Genomic DNA, 12,114 nt, shown 5'->3' with positions numbered 1-12,114 from the left:
CTGGCTCCAAGGCAACAAATTGAATTGCAACTATGTGTTTTGTGCAAAGTGCTCTTTTTAGGGCACAAGGACTGAGAGGTACTTAAGTCTCTCAGAGGGATTTAAGATAGTCCGTACTCCTAAGGGGCTAACAATATAGTAGTAAGAGTCTACACATATTCAAAGAAACCTTTGTTTCTGTGTTTAATACAGAGTTATCGCACACCTTCTGTGGCAGAGCATCAAGATATTTCATACAAAGATGAGAAAATCATGTGTCGTCTTCCCGTCAAAAGAACCTATTTATGGGAATTCCCTGGTGGTCCAGTGGTTAGGTCTCGACTCTCTCACTGCTGGGGACCCGGGTTCAATCCGCTGGTCAGGGAACTAAGATCCTGCAAGCCACATGATGTGGCCAAAAAAAAAAAAACAGGGAACCTATTTATAATGGAGTGTGGGGATTCAGGTCCAGGGAAAGTGTTGAGCAGGAACAGAGCAAGTATACTTGGCTTATAGATTTTGCGTTGGACCTCTGGTGGACTGAATTTTTTACTTGTCTTAAGTGGACTGAATAATGGCAGAGTCCTGCCTGGACAGGAGGGCAGGCGATAGAGCAGAAGGAATATGACAGAATAAGAGAGAGAAACAAAATGCTATGGGGCTTCCAAAGAGAGGATCATGTCTGGTTAATGAGATCGGTAGACTTCTTGGAAAAAGGGATTGGGAGAGTCCTTGATCAGGGACGGGGATTGGGGGATTTTAGGAAGCATTTGTTAGAAGAGAGAGGAAAGAGTCTAGATAGTAGGAACAGTGTGAAGCAAAGTATAAAAGTGGAGATATATTTAAAACATATTTCCAGAAACACATGACTAATGAGTAGTAGGAGATGAGCACAGAAATGTGGACGGCAGACGGATTGTTGAGGGCCTTGAATAACAAACCGAGGAACCGAGCTCAGTGTAGGCAACGAGGAGCCATTAGAGATTTTTGAGCAGATGAGTGACACAATCAAAACTCTGCTTTTAAAAGTAATCAATCTGGTATTCAGAGATGGATTGGAGTGAGGAGAGTGGAGAGGAAGATAGATAGATGGTTTTGTAAAGAACAAGTGCCCATAGCTTAGTGATAACTGCAAGATTCTTTCATGATGTTACTTACTCACACCCTAAGCGGCCTATAGAGAAGTTTGCAGGTTGTCATGCATTCTTTATGATGACTACCGACAGAGTTCGTCTTTAAAAGGTGTGGGTGCCATCATGCTCACTGGCTTTCAGGCATCCCTGAAGAGTGATAGCAGGCCCAGTGTTTCCTCAGGAGGTTATCTCAGCAGCTCTGGCAGAAAGGAAGAGACTAAAACATATCTTAAACTCCTTTGCTTTCCCTTGTGAAATATCCCTTTCAAAAACTAGAATTTTGGGCTTCCCTGGTGGCACAGTGGTTGAGAATCTGCCTGCTAATGCAGGGGACACGGGTTCGAGCCCTGATCTGGGAAGATCCCACATGCCGCGGAGCAACTGGGCCCGTGAGCCACAGCTACTGAGGCTGCGCGTCTGGAGCCTGTGCCTCGCAACGGGAGGGGCCGCGATAGTGAAAGGCCCGCGCACCGCGATGAAGAGTGGCCCCCGCTTGCCGCAACTAGAGAAAGCCCTCGCACGAAACGAAGACCCAACACAGCCAAAAATAAATAAATAAATAAAGTAGCTATTAAAAAAAAACAAAACAGTAAATGGTTTAAAAAAAAAACTAGAATTTTGCCACAGGCCTTTCTCAGAAATTTATCTAACCTGACATTAAAAATAAATCTTTCGTTTCTTCAAGGTAAGATGTTTTAAGGTGGCATCTAAGAGAAAAGCTTAGGGCTGGGCATCTGTTTGTACGTTTCATCTGTGCGGACTGTTCCTGGTGTGAACCCAGGAAGCCTGTGGCCTTAGAGCCTCCGCTTTTGTTGGGTACAAAGTTTGTGTGACCATATGCCATTCATAGCTGCCTGCTGGATGGTTTCACCAGTGCAGTAGCTCAGGCTTTACATGGTATAAACTTGATTCACTGAGACACAGGATATGTTCTGTGAGAGAAATCTTTCATGTCAAGAATTCCAAGTAAATGGAATATGGCCGTCTCTGCCCACCTTTGGAATTTAGTGGGACTCCATATCCCAGAGTATTTCACTTTAGCCAATTACTGCCTCACCCGTTCTTTGTTGGACAAGGCTTGAGATTGTGGGGAAGCATTTAAAGGTCTTTACCTTGTGTCCCCAGCTTCTTGCTTGTTTACTTCCTTCCTATCCCCTTTCTCCCTCCCTTCAATAGTGAGAAATTTTTTTAATATAAAGAAGTATAAATACATACATACAGGCACACACATACATAACAAGCATCTGTGCCGCCACACCAAGATTTAATAGTTGTTAACAGTTTGCCCTGCTTGCCTCAATTCTTTTTTTTTTTTCCTGGCTGCCGCGCAGCATGCAGAATCTTAGTTCCCTGACCAGGGATCGACCCCATGCCCCCTGCTGTGCAAGCGGGGAGCCCTAACCACTGGACCTCCAGGGAATTTCCCCCCTTCAATTCTTTTTTTTTTTTTTTTTTTTAATATGGAACACTTCACGAATTTGCGTGTCATCCTTGCGCAGGGGCCATGCTAATCTTCTCTGTATTGTTCCAATTTTAGTATATGTGCCGCCGAAGCGAGCACCCCCCTCAGTTCTTAAAAATAAAATCTTTTCAGATAAAGTCGAAGTTCCCTTTGACTCCCATAATTATATTTCCCGTTCTACCTAGAGGCAGCCTCTATCATGAATTTGGTTTATATAATTGCAGTCCCTCTTTTATAACTTAATATGTTAGTAAAATATCATTGCTTTGTGTTTGTTTTTTTAAAATTTATTTATTTTATTTATTTTTTATTATTTTTGGCTGCGTTGGATCTTCGTTGCTGGGCGCGGGCTTTCTCTAGTTGCGGTGAGCAGGGGCTACTCTTTGTTGCAGTGCGCAGGCTTCTCATTGCGGAGACTTCTCTTTGTTTTGGAGCACGGGCTCTAGGCACACGGGCTGCAGTACTTGTGGCTCGCGGTCTCTAGAGCACAGGCTCAGTAGCTGTGGCGCACGGGCTTAGTTGCTCCGTGGCATGTGGGATCTTCCCGGACCAGGGCTCGAACCTGTGTCTCCTGCATTAGCAGGCGGATTCTTAACTACTGCGCCACCAGGGAAGCCCTGCTTTGTGTTTTAAGAGTTGTATTTTTATAAAGGGTATCATACCATATGTATCATTTTTACAACTTTTATAATTCAATATTATGTTTTTCATCAATCCACAATGACACAGTTTGATTGATTTGGTTTGTTCCTTTTAATTGTTGCCTAGTATTCATTTATACACATTATCTATTCTCTATTGAAGAACATGAAACTCTCTAGATTTTTACTATAACAACATGCCTTGAACTTTCTTGACGTATGTCCTTGTGTACATCTATGGCATTTTTTGTAAGATATTCACCCAGAGGTGGAATTGTTCTGACTCCTTTTTAGTCAAATAGCACAGATTTATTGGCTACCAAAGACATAACCCTCTTCTTAGATGTATGAAGGGCATCTCAGGGTATCATTCTGACTGTCACTTGGTAAAAATGGAAAACTTGAGGTTTTTGAATTTTATTGCAAACCCAGGATCAAGGAGTTTTTCTCAAGTCCTTCAACTAGTTAGCTTCATGGAACAAATAAATGTATATGTTGAATATAGGGGATATTAAATGGTAAAACGTACAATTTTTCCATAGATCATTATAAAGATAACTTCTCACTCTTCCTGTTTTCCCTTTTAAATCTTGTTTAAAAAAAACCCAAAAAACCAAACAGGTTCATTGTAATTCAGCTAATATCAAAATATGTACTGTAAAATGCTTAAGTCTCTCCTCACCACTCTTATCCTCAGTCCCATTCCCCAAAGGGAATTCTAAGTCCTGCGACTGTACAGTATTTAAAATTTAAGTGAAAAGTTGACCCCTTTCTCTCAAGGAGTTCACCATCTTAGGAGTATATCTTTCCAAATTTTTCTCTATGCCTCATCACACACATATATATTTATATACCTATTTTTTTCTTCATTTTGTTTTTTAATAGAGATGGGATCATACAGAACAATATATCAAAGACATCTTTCTGTATCGGTACATACAGATCTACTTTATTCTCTTGGATGGCTGAATGGTGTTTCATAGTATAATTGACCATAGTTTGTTAAGCTGTTTTTTTCTCAATGCACGTTTCAGTTTATTTATAATTAAAGACAAGCTCTTTTTGCAAACTATAATTGCTTAGTCCCATTCCTGGATGTATATACTGGACTGAAAATTAACATATGATTTGGTTCTTTATAATTCAGCCTGTCCCTATAATAGATATAGATAGTAAGGACTGTCTAGGGCATGTCTTCTCACTTGTGGAAGGACAGTTCATAAGGCTGGCAGTGACCTTCCTTGCAGCTCCCATTGGTGCTCCTCACCCTTTGTAACTGTATGAATGGCAAAATTCTAAGTTCTGTGACTGTACGATTTTTAAAATTTAAGTGAAAAGTTGACCCCTGTCTCTCAGGGAGTTCACTATCTTAAAGAAGAAGGAAAGAGACCAGGCAGTATCAACTGAAAATTGACGGCTAAGTGTACGCAGAGATATAAACACTTGAACTCATTGCAGACTTTATGTACAGGTAACCTACAAGATGACAAATGTTTTGTGTTATGAAAATGGCTAATGCTGTGTGGGGAGGGATTTCTCCCTAATTCTGAAAAGCTTCCAGAAGGAGGTGAGATTTTATTTAGATTTTATCCAGATTGTTGTCTAGCTTCCAGGTGCATCCTTCTAAGCAGCGTCTCAATATGGGGCTTGTTAATAATGCTTTTCCACTTTGTGCCTGATATTAATGTCTGAACAGTGGATTTTAATTAGAAACTATTTCAAATTAGCTATCTTTATGTGACAGGTGTTGTTCTCCCAGGATCCCAGAGCACATTCCTGGCTCTGGGGACTACTCACGTTTCCGAGCAGTTTGTGGTTTGAAACAGGCTCATTTACCAAGGTCTCTCCCACTTATTTTTGCTCCAGACTTTCCACCAGTTGGTGCCTGCGCTTTAGAACAAAGGTCTAGAATCTTTTTTCCACCTCTGATCTGGAAAAAACCAGTCAGGCTGGGCCAGTAGGACAGAATATCTTTTTGAGTATCTTAAAGGATCTAGTTACTAAGATTTTTGTCAGGCTCACTTTTAGCATAATCAGGATGTAGTTTTTACGAAATGCTCAACCATCTTCCTTTAAGCAGCTGCCACCACATGGATTAGGAATTACTAACCTTTTGACCTTACTCAAAAAACCCTAGTCCCTTTACAAAAACTAAGTCAGCTGGATGCTTTATCTCAATGTCGCAAGTCCTAAAATACGCAGTATTTCCCTTGGACTTACTTGCAGGAAACCCATATGATCGTCAACCTTGTAGATGTTTCCTTCACTCCAAAGTGAATGTGATGTTGGCAGTCAAGACTGAGTATTGTATTCTGTATCCACTTTGTGATCTGACTTCACCTTTGCCCTCCAAGCCCAAGGGGCTTCTTTGTTGGCCCTCAGAGCTTACTCAGCCTTTCTGTCCCTGGGTAAATAGTAATGTGGCAGTGATTGCAGTGAAGTGACACCATGCTGTCCTTGGACCTCGAGTCTCCTCTAAACTGAGTGAGCCAGGCTTGAGTTAAAGAGTCTCACAGGCTTGGGGCCTCTGTGCCTTCCCCTCTGGGAGCAGCCTGTGGCCTCTTTCTTACATGCTGGCCCCAACTGACTCAGCCCAGTAATGCCCTACCCTGAAATGTACAGGTATGATTTGACAGGAGCTTTTCACCCTTTACAAACTGGGCCTCCTAATGAGAATGTAGGCTCATAGAGCAATAATTCACGTGTAGGTGGCCTGTAAGGAAAGTTTTAACAAAAGAGTTGGTTGAGAAGCTGATTTATTTTCTTGCTTTAACTCTCTTGTCATGTGCTGAGTGGGGGCGTAAGAGGAGGGGCGGGTGGGGAATGGTGCTGCTGAAAGCATTTGTCTTCATTTCTGCCATCTCCCGGTGTTTATTACCCTGTGATCGGCAGATGAGGAAAGCTGCCAGTCAAACCCACGTTCAGCACATTTCCATTTCCCTTCATTGCAGATTTTAGGCTTTTGAAATCTGCATCCTCTTTGCAGCAGTAAAGGTCGTTTCCCTCCTGCTGCTGACAAGCCCAAGACCCTCTGGTCCAATTCCTCTCACTTGTGCTTCCACCAAACAATAAAAGCCGCAGGAGCCTCAGCAATCTAAGACAGGTGATTGGTGAGAGCTGGTCAGTGTTGAGTCGGTCAGTCGCTCTCTTTATCTTTCTCTCTCACCTCCTTCTCCCTCAGTACTTTTCCTCGCCTCCCCCCACCCCATCTCTGCCCATCCCTCTGCTGCTCAGGCACCCACCGTAAGCAGCCCCGTTGTGCAACGGTGAGATGATGACAGCTTTCCGGACTCCTTTCCTGGCTTCACTCGGGGACCTGCCTAAGCCAGTGTCCTTCCAGCAGCAGAGGTTGCTAGGACCTAAATATAGGAAATGCCAGGTTGTGGGGGATGTGGAAGTGGAGGTAGAGTAATTCTTAATACTCTCATCCACCTGCATGTCTTCAGTCAGAAGTAGAGGCTTTGAGGAAATCCCTGCCTGGTGGGAGTCAACGCAAGGTTTTTTGTTTTTGTTTTTGTTTTGGGGTTTTGGGGCTTGTTTTTCTCCGTTTCTCCTGAACACATTGGGGTTTGGAATGCTGTTCCTAAATATCTTTCGGTAGCATGTGTTCTTGTGAGCTTATTTGTGTTTGTCTTAAATAATGTTTGTGGGTGGAAGAAAGGTAATGATATTCATTTCTTTGAAAATGGATGTTCTGCTTTCATAATTACTTGTCCCAATTACATCGTTAGTGTAAGTGTAGATAATTGCTTCATTAGGACATACATATCGAAGAAGGGGAGGTCTACAGAATGGTTGATGAAAACAGGCCTTAGCGTCTTCATCTACCCACACAGGAGCATCTTAGCTTGACTTCAGAGAGCTGGCAGGTACCAGTCACCCTGCCAACAGTCAAAATTAATCCTGGGTTTTAATATGATAGGAGGAAGGAGTGAGGACCCAGTGAAGAGCAGCTTACTCCTTTGCTTTAGGCTGGTGATGCATTGCTGAACTCCTGCTGACACTGGTACCATCAAGGCACCGTGATTCAATCATTGATGATCTCTGAATTGGGAAGCAAAGTAGTCTTGTGGCAGCCCCACCACCTTTGGACTTTCTGAAACTTTCTAGTCTATTGGCATGAGCCCTGTGCTCTGTTTGACCTCTTTGAATGACTTTTTTTTTTTTTTTTTTTGAATGGCTTTTTAAGGGGAAATGGCCATGCCAGGCCTAGAGGTTACATTCTCCCATCAGACCTAAGGACCACCTGTAGGTTTGAATATGACTGTGATTTCACACCATGTCTGTGAATGACTTTATGTGTGTGTTATCTAGTTGTGCATTCTTTTTTTTTTATTTATAAATTTATTTATTTTATTTTACTTCATTTTTTTTTTTTTTTTTGGCTGCGTTGGGTCTTCGTTGCTGCGTGCGGACTTTCTCTAGTTGCAGCGAGTGGGGGCTACTCTTCGTTGCGGTGCGCGGGCTTCTCATTGCGGTGGCTTCTCTTGTTGCGGAGCACGGGCTCTAGGCGCACGGGCTTCAGTAGTTGTGGCACATGAGCTTCAGTAATTGTGGCGCACGGGCTCTAGAGCTCAGGCTCAGTAGTTGTGGCGTACAGGCTTAGTTGCTCTGCGGCATGTGGGATCTTCCCAGACCAGGGCTCGAACCCGTGTCCCCTGCATTGGCAGGCGGATTCTTAACCACTGCACCACCAGGGAAGCTCTGTGCATTCTCTCTTTTAAGACACATTAAAAACGAATGCCAATACTACGTACGTGCTTCCACTTACTTATATGAGGTATCTAAAGTAGTCAGATTCATAGAAACAGAAAGTAGAATTGTGGTTACCAGGGTCTGAGGGGAGGGTGAAAAGGGAAGTTGTTTAATGGGTATAGAGTTTCAGGTTTGTAAGTGTAAGATGAAAAAGTTCTGTTTCACAACAATGTGAATATACTTAACACTACTGAACTGTAACTGTACACTTAAAAATGGCTTAGATGGTAAATTTTATGTTATGTGCTTTTTACCACAATTTTTAAAAAAGCTAATATCAGATTCTGTGTACTACTTACTCCAGATAGGAAGGCTCTATCCACTGCTCTGGCCCTAATGACCATCAGGTTAATTTCTCTTCCTCCTTTTGGCCTGTTATAAAGCTTACTCTGCTATGGCCACATAATCCTGGTTTGAATTGTTGTTTTGAGAAAAATTTTGATGACACTGTGATACGTAGAAATCTTTCATAGCTGTTTCTTTCCCCTTCCTTGCACAGTATCCGTATTCCAGGCCTTACTAATATCCTTGTTGAGTTCACAGGCTATAATTTATTATTTTGTTGGCCTCATCTAATGCCTTTGACCTCAACAATATCTTTCTTGGGTCTGCTCCTAAAGTTCATGATTTGTATGTGGACTAATGCTACCCTTGTTTTTATGAGCAGGAGCTTTAGAGCCTTTAGGAGTTTACTGGACAATAAAATTATGTTGGTTTAGGGACCCGATTCCTGCTAAGAGCACGTACAGTCGGGAATTCTCTGGCGGTCCAGTGGTTAGGACTCCACGCTCTCACTGCCTAGGGCCCAGATTCGATCCCTGGTCGGGGAGCTAAAAACCCCACAAGCCGCAGGGTGCGGCCCCCCCCCCAAAAAAGGAACACATATAGTCAATGACATCTGTATCTACAAAATACTTACCCTTTAATTTATGTTAAAAATATTTCGGACCCGGGAATCCTCTGGTGGTCCAGTGGTTAGGGCTCCACACTTTCACTGCTGAGGGCGCAGGTTCCCGCAAGCTGCACAGCGCAGCTGGGGGGAGGGAATATATATATATATATAAATATTTCGGACCTTTACTGTATAATGGTTGATCTCAATATCAGTTTCAGTGACTAGTTAGAGCAGTTATTAAACAGCCTAAGTCTGATAGACCACATACCTTACTGAGAATATTTCCTATGTCATAATTATAGTCACCCATATGATATTTTGGGGGGTCTTGTTTTGTTTTATTTTTTATTGAGGTAACATTGGTTTATAACATTATGTAAGTCTCATGTGTGGAATATAAAAAATAAAACAAAAATAAGTGAACAAACCAAACATGTAGATACAGAGAACAGAGTAGTGGGGTTTTATTTTTGTGTTTTTACAGAAAATGATGTCCCCTAATACTCCTCTTATCTTTTATTTTAGCCTCAGGAAAAAGCAAAGACTCGCTTCAGCTATAGGTGATATATTCAGAATTGTTTTGTTTTTTTTTTTTTTAATTTATTTTTGGCTGTGTTGAGTTTTCATTGCTGCGCGTGGGCTTTCTTCTAGTTGCGGTGAGCAGGGGCTGCTCTTTGTTGCAGTGGGCAGGCTTCTCATTGCGGTGGCTTCTCTTGTTGTGGAGCACAGGCTCTAGGTGCACGGGCTTCAGTAGTTGTGGTATCTGGGCTCAGTAGTTGTGGCTTACGGGCTCTAGAGCACAGGCTCAGTAGTTGTAGCACGAGGACTCTAGAGTGCAGGCTCAGTAGTTGTGGTGCACGGGCTTAGTTGCTCCGCGGCATGTGGAATCTTCCCGGACCAGGGCTCGAACCCGTGTCCTCTGCATTGGCAGGCGGATTCTTAACCACTGCGCCACCAGGGAAGCCCCCAGAATTTATCTTTGAAAGCCTACTTTTTCCTTCCTTTGGAAGGACATAAATCTGTTTCCCTCAACACTTTTATGATTGCTAGGTTCCATGCAGTGTGTTTTCTATAAATAAAAACTATTATCTTAATCTCATGTGAACCTGTGGTTCAGTTATAAAAACATACAGTGGAACATTATGCAACCATAAAAAGGAATGAAGTACCGATAAATGCTAAAACATGGATGAACTTTGAAAAAATTATGCTAAATGAAAGAAGCCAGACACAAACAGCCACTTATTGTATGATTCCATTCATATGAAATGTCCAAGAGAGGCAAAATTATACAGACAGAAAATAGATTCACTAATCTCTTCCCTTGCTTAGGGCAAGGGAGGGAGTGGGGCAGAGTGGAGGGGAGTAGCTGCTAATGGGTAAGGTATTTTGGAAGCTAGGGAATGATGAAAATGTCCTGAAATTAGGTAGCAGTGATGGTTGTTGTAAATTTGATTTTGATAATGGTTGCACAATTGTGAGATATACTAAAACCCCTTAAATTATACGCTTTAAGTAGGTAAATTGTATGTGAATTATATCATAATAAAGCTGTTATTTTTAAACAAACTACATATAGTTTGGTCATTTTCCTCAATGTCAAAACCATAAATGAGAACTAAGAGAAACATCTACCCTTGGAGGAAGTCTTGTTATTTGCCACCAGGAACTCTTTCCAGGTCCCCAGGCTATAGAATAATTGACTATGATCTTGGATGAGATTTTAAAAAATGGTGATAAGGTGATAAAGTGAGAGTTACAACGTGCTTAGTTATATACTCCTTCATGGAACAGATTTAAAGACTGCATTTATTTTTTTTTTAATTTTTAAAATATTTATTTATTTTTGGCTGCGTTGGGTCTTCATTGCTGTGTGGGCTTTCTCTAGTTGTGGCGAGCGGGGGCTACTCTTCCTTGCGGTGCGCAGGCTTCTCATTGCGGTGGCTTCTCTTGTTGCAGAGCAGAGGCTCTAGTTGTGGCGCACAGGCTTAGTTGCTCCGCGGCAGGTGGGATCTTCCTGGACCAGGGCTCAAACCCGTGTCCCCTGCATTGGCAGGCAGATTCTTAACCACTGAGCCACCAGGGAAGTTCCTAAAGACTGCATTTAAATAAAGCTTTCTGGAAAGAGGAATAAGTGTTCTTCCTAGGATGCCATTCAGTATATACTTATGAAGAATGCTTTTTATGTCCAAATAATCCTGTGTTGTATTGCTCTAAGAATTATTTTTCATGGACAGAAACCAATTTATTATTTACAAAGAACTCAGACAATCTATTAAAAAAAAAAAAACTTAAAAATACCCAAACATAAAAATACACAAAAGATGCGGGTAAGCAGTGCACGGTAAAAGAAATACAATGAGCCAGTAAACAAATATGGAACAAAAAGATGCTCACCAATACTCTTAAATTATTAAAGAAGGGATACCAAAAATGGAATTGCCATATTTTACTTCATAAATTGAACAAAAGTTATATTGAATACTGTTTTTTTAATAATAGTGTTATTGAGATGTAATTCACATACTGTATTGTTCACCTATTTTAAGTGTACAGTGCAGTGGTTTTTAGTATATTCACAGAGTTGTGCAATCATTGCCACTATCTATGTATTTCAGAACATTTTTATTACCTTGTAAAAAACCCCATGCCCATTAGCAGTCACTTCCCCCTTCCCCCTCTACTTCCCCCTTCCCCCTCTACTTCCCCTGCCCACTCCAGCCCTAGGCAATTTCTGATCTACTTTTTGACTGTTGCTTTGCCTATTCTAGACATTTCATGTAAATGGAATCATACAATATGTGGTCTTTTGTGGCTGGCTCTCTAAGAAGAATTTTGAAAAGTTGCTTAGTTCTTCAGTTGGATCTGCCTTGGGGTTTCTAGTTTCACTTCTACTGACCAATTAGCAAGCTGGTTCTTGGCTTCATATCACAACCAAGCAGAAGAAGAGTAACTGTGTTTCTGGGCTGATGCGTGTTTTCGCCCCCAGCCCCATTCTTATTCTGTCTTCCCAGCAGCCGCACAGTCAGACGGCTGTTCTGAATTAGGCCGCCTCAAATGCAGCAATTTTATAGGACTGAGATATAATTTAATCGTTTCCTTCTTTGTAACTTGCCCTTCTTTACCCTCCCGAATTAGCTTTTCTGATAGATTTGCTAATGATTCCTATTGTTCCATATTTTCACTGTACTGTTGACTCATACTCTTCGTATCCCTGCTTCTAGAACAGATCTTGGAGAGAGCCTAAAA

The 12,114-nt window shown here is 41.7% G+C and overlaps 1 protein-coding gene and 1 non-coding gene across 15 annotated transcripts in view; one reads left to right on the top strand and one right to left on the bottom strand.

Moving 5' to 3' along the window:
* AMBRA1 (autophagy and beclin 1 regulator 1) overlaps positions 1–12,114 on the top strand; it is a 178,689-nt gene that overhangs the window by 113,780 nt on the left and 52,795 nt on the right. The gene's annotated exons all lie outside the window — the stretch shown is intronic.
* On the bottom strand, positions 2,567–2,673 carry LOC133100202 (U6 spliceosomal RNA). The gene has a single exon (XR_009702440.1). It is a non-coding gene; the product is annotated as a U6 spliceosomal RNA (small nuclear RNA).

This window comes from Eubalaena glacialis, chromosome 10 (genome assembly GCF_028564815.1).
Source record: "Eubalaena glacialis isolate mEubGla1 chromosome 10, mEubGla1.1.hap2.+ XY, whole genome shotgun sequence".
Lineage (NCBI taxonomy): Eukaryota > Metazoa > Chordata > Mammalia > Artiodactyla > Balaenidae > Eubalaena > Eubalaena glacialis.
The sequence above is the reverse complement of the archived record's forward strand: the minus strand, read 5'-3'. Positions and strand labels throughout refer to the sequence as shown.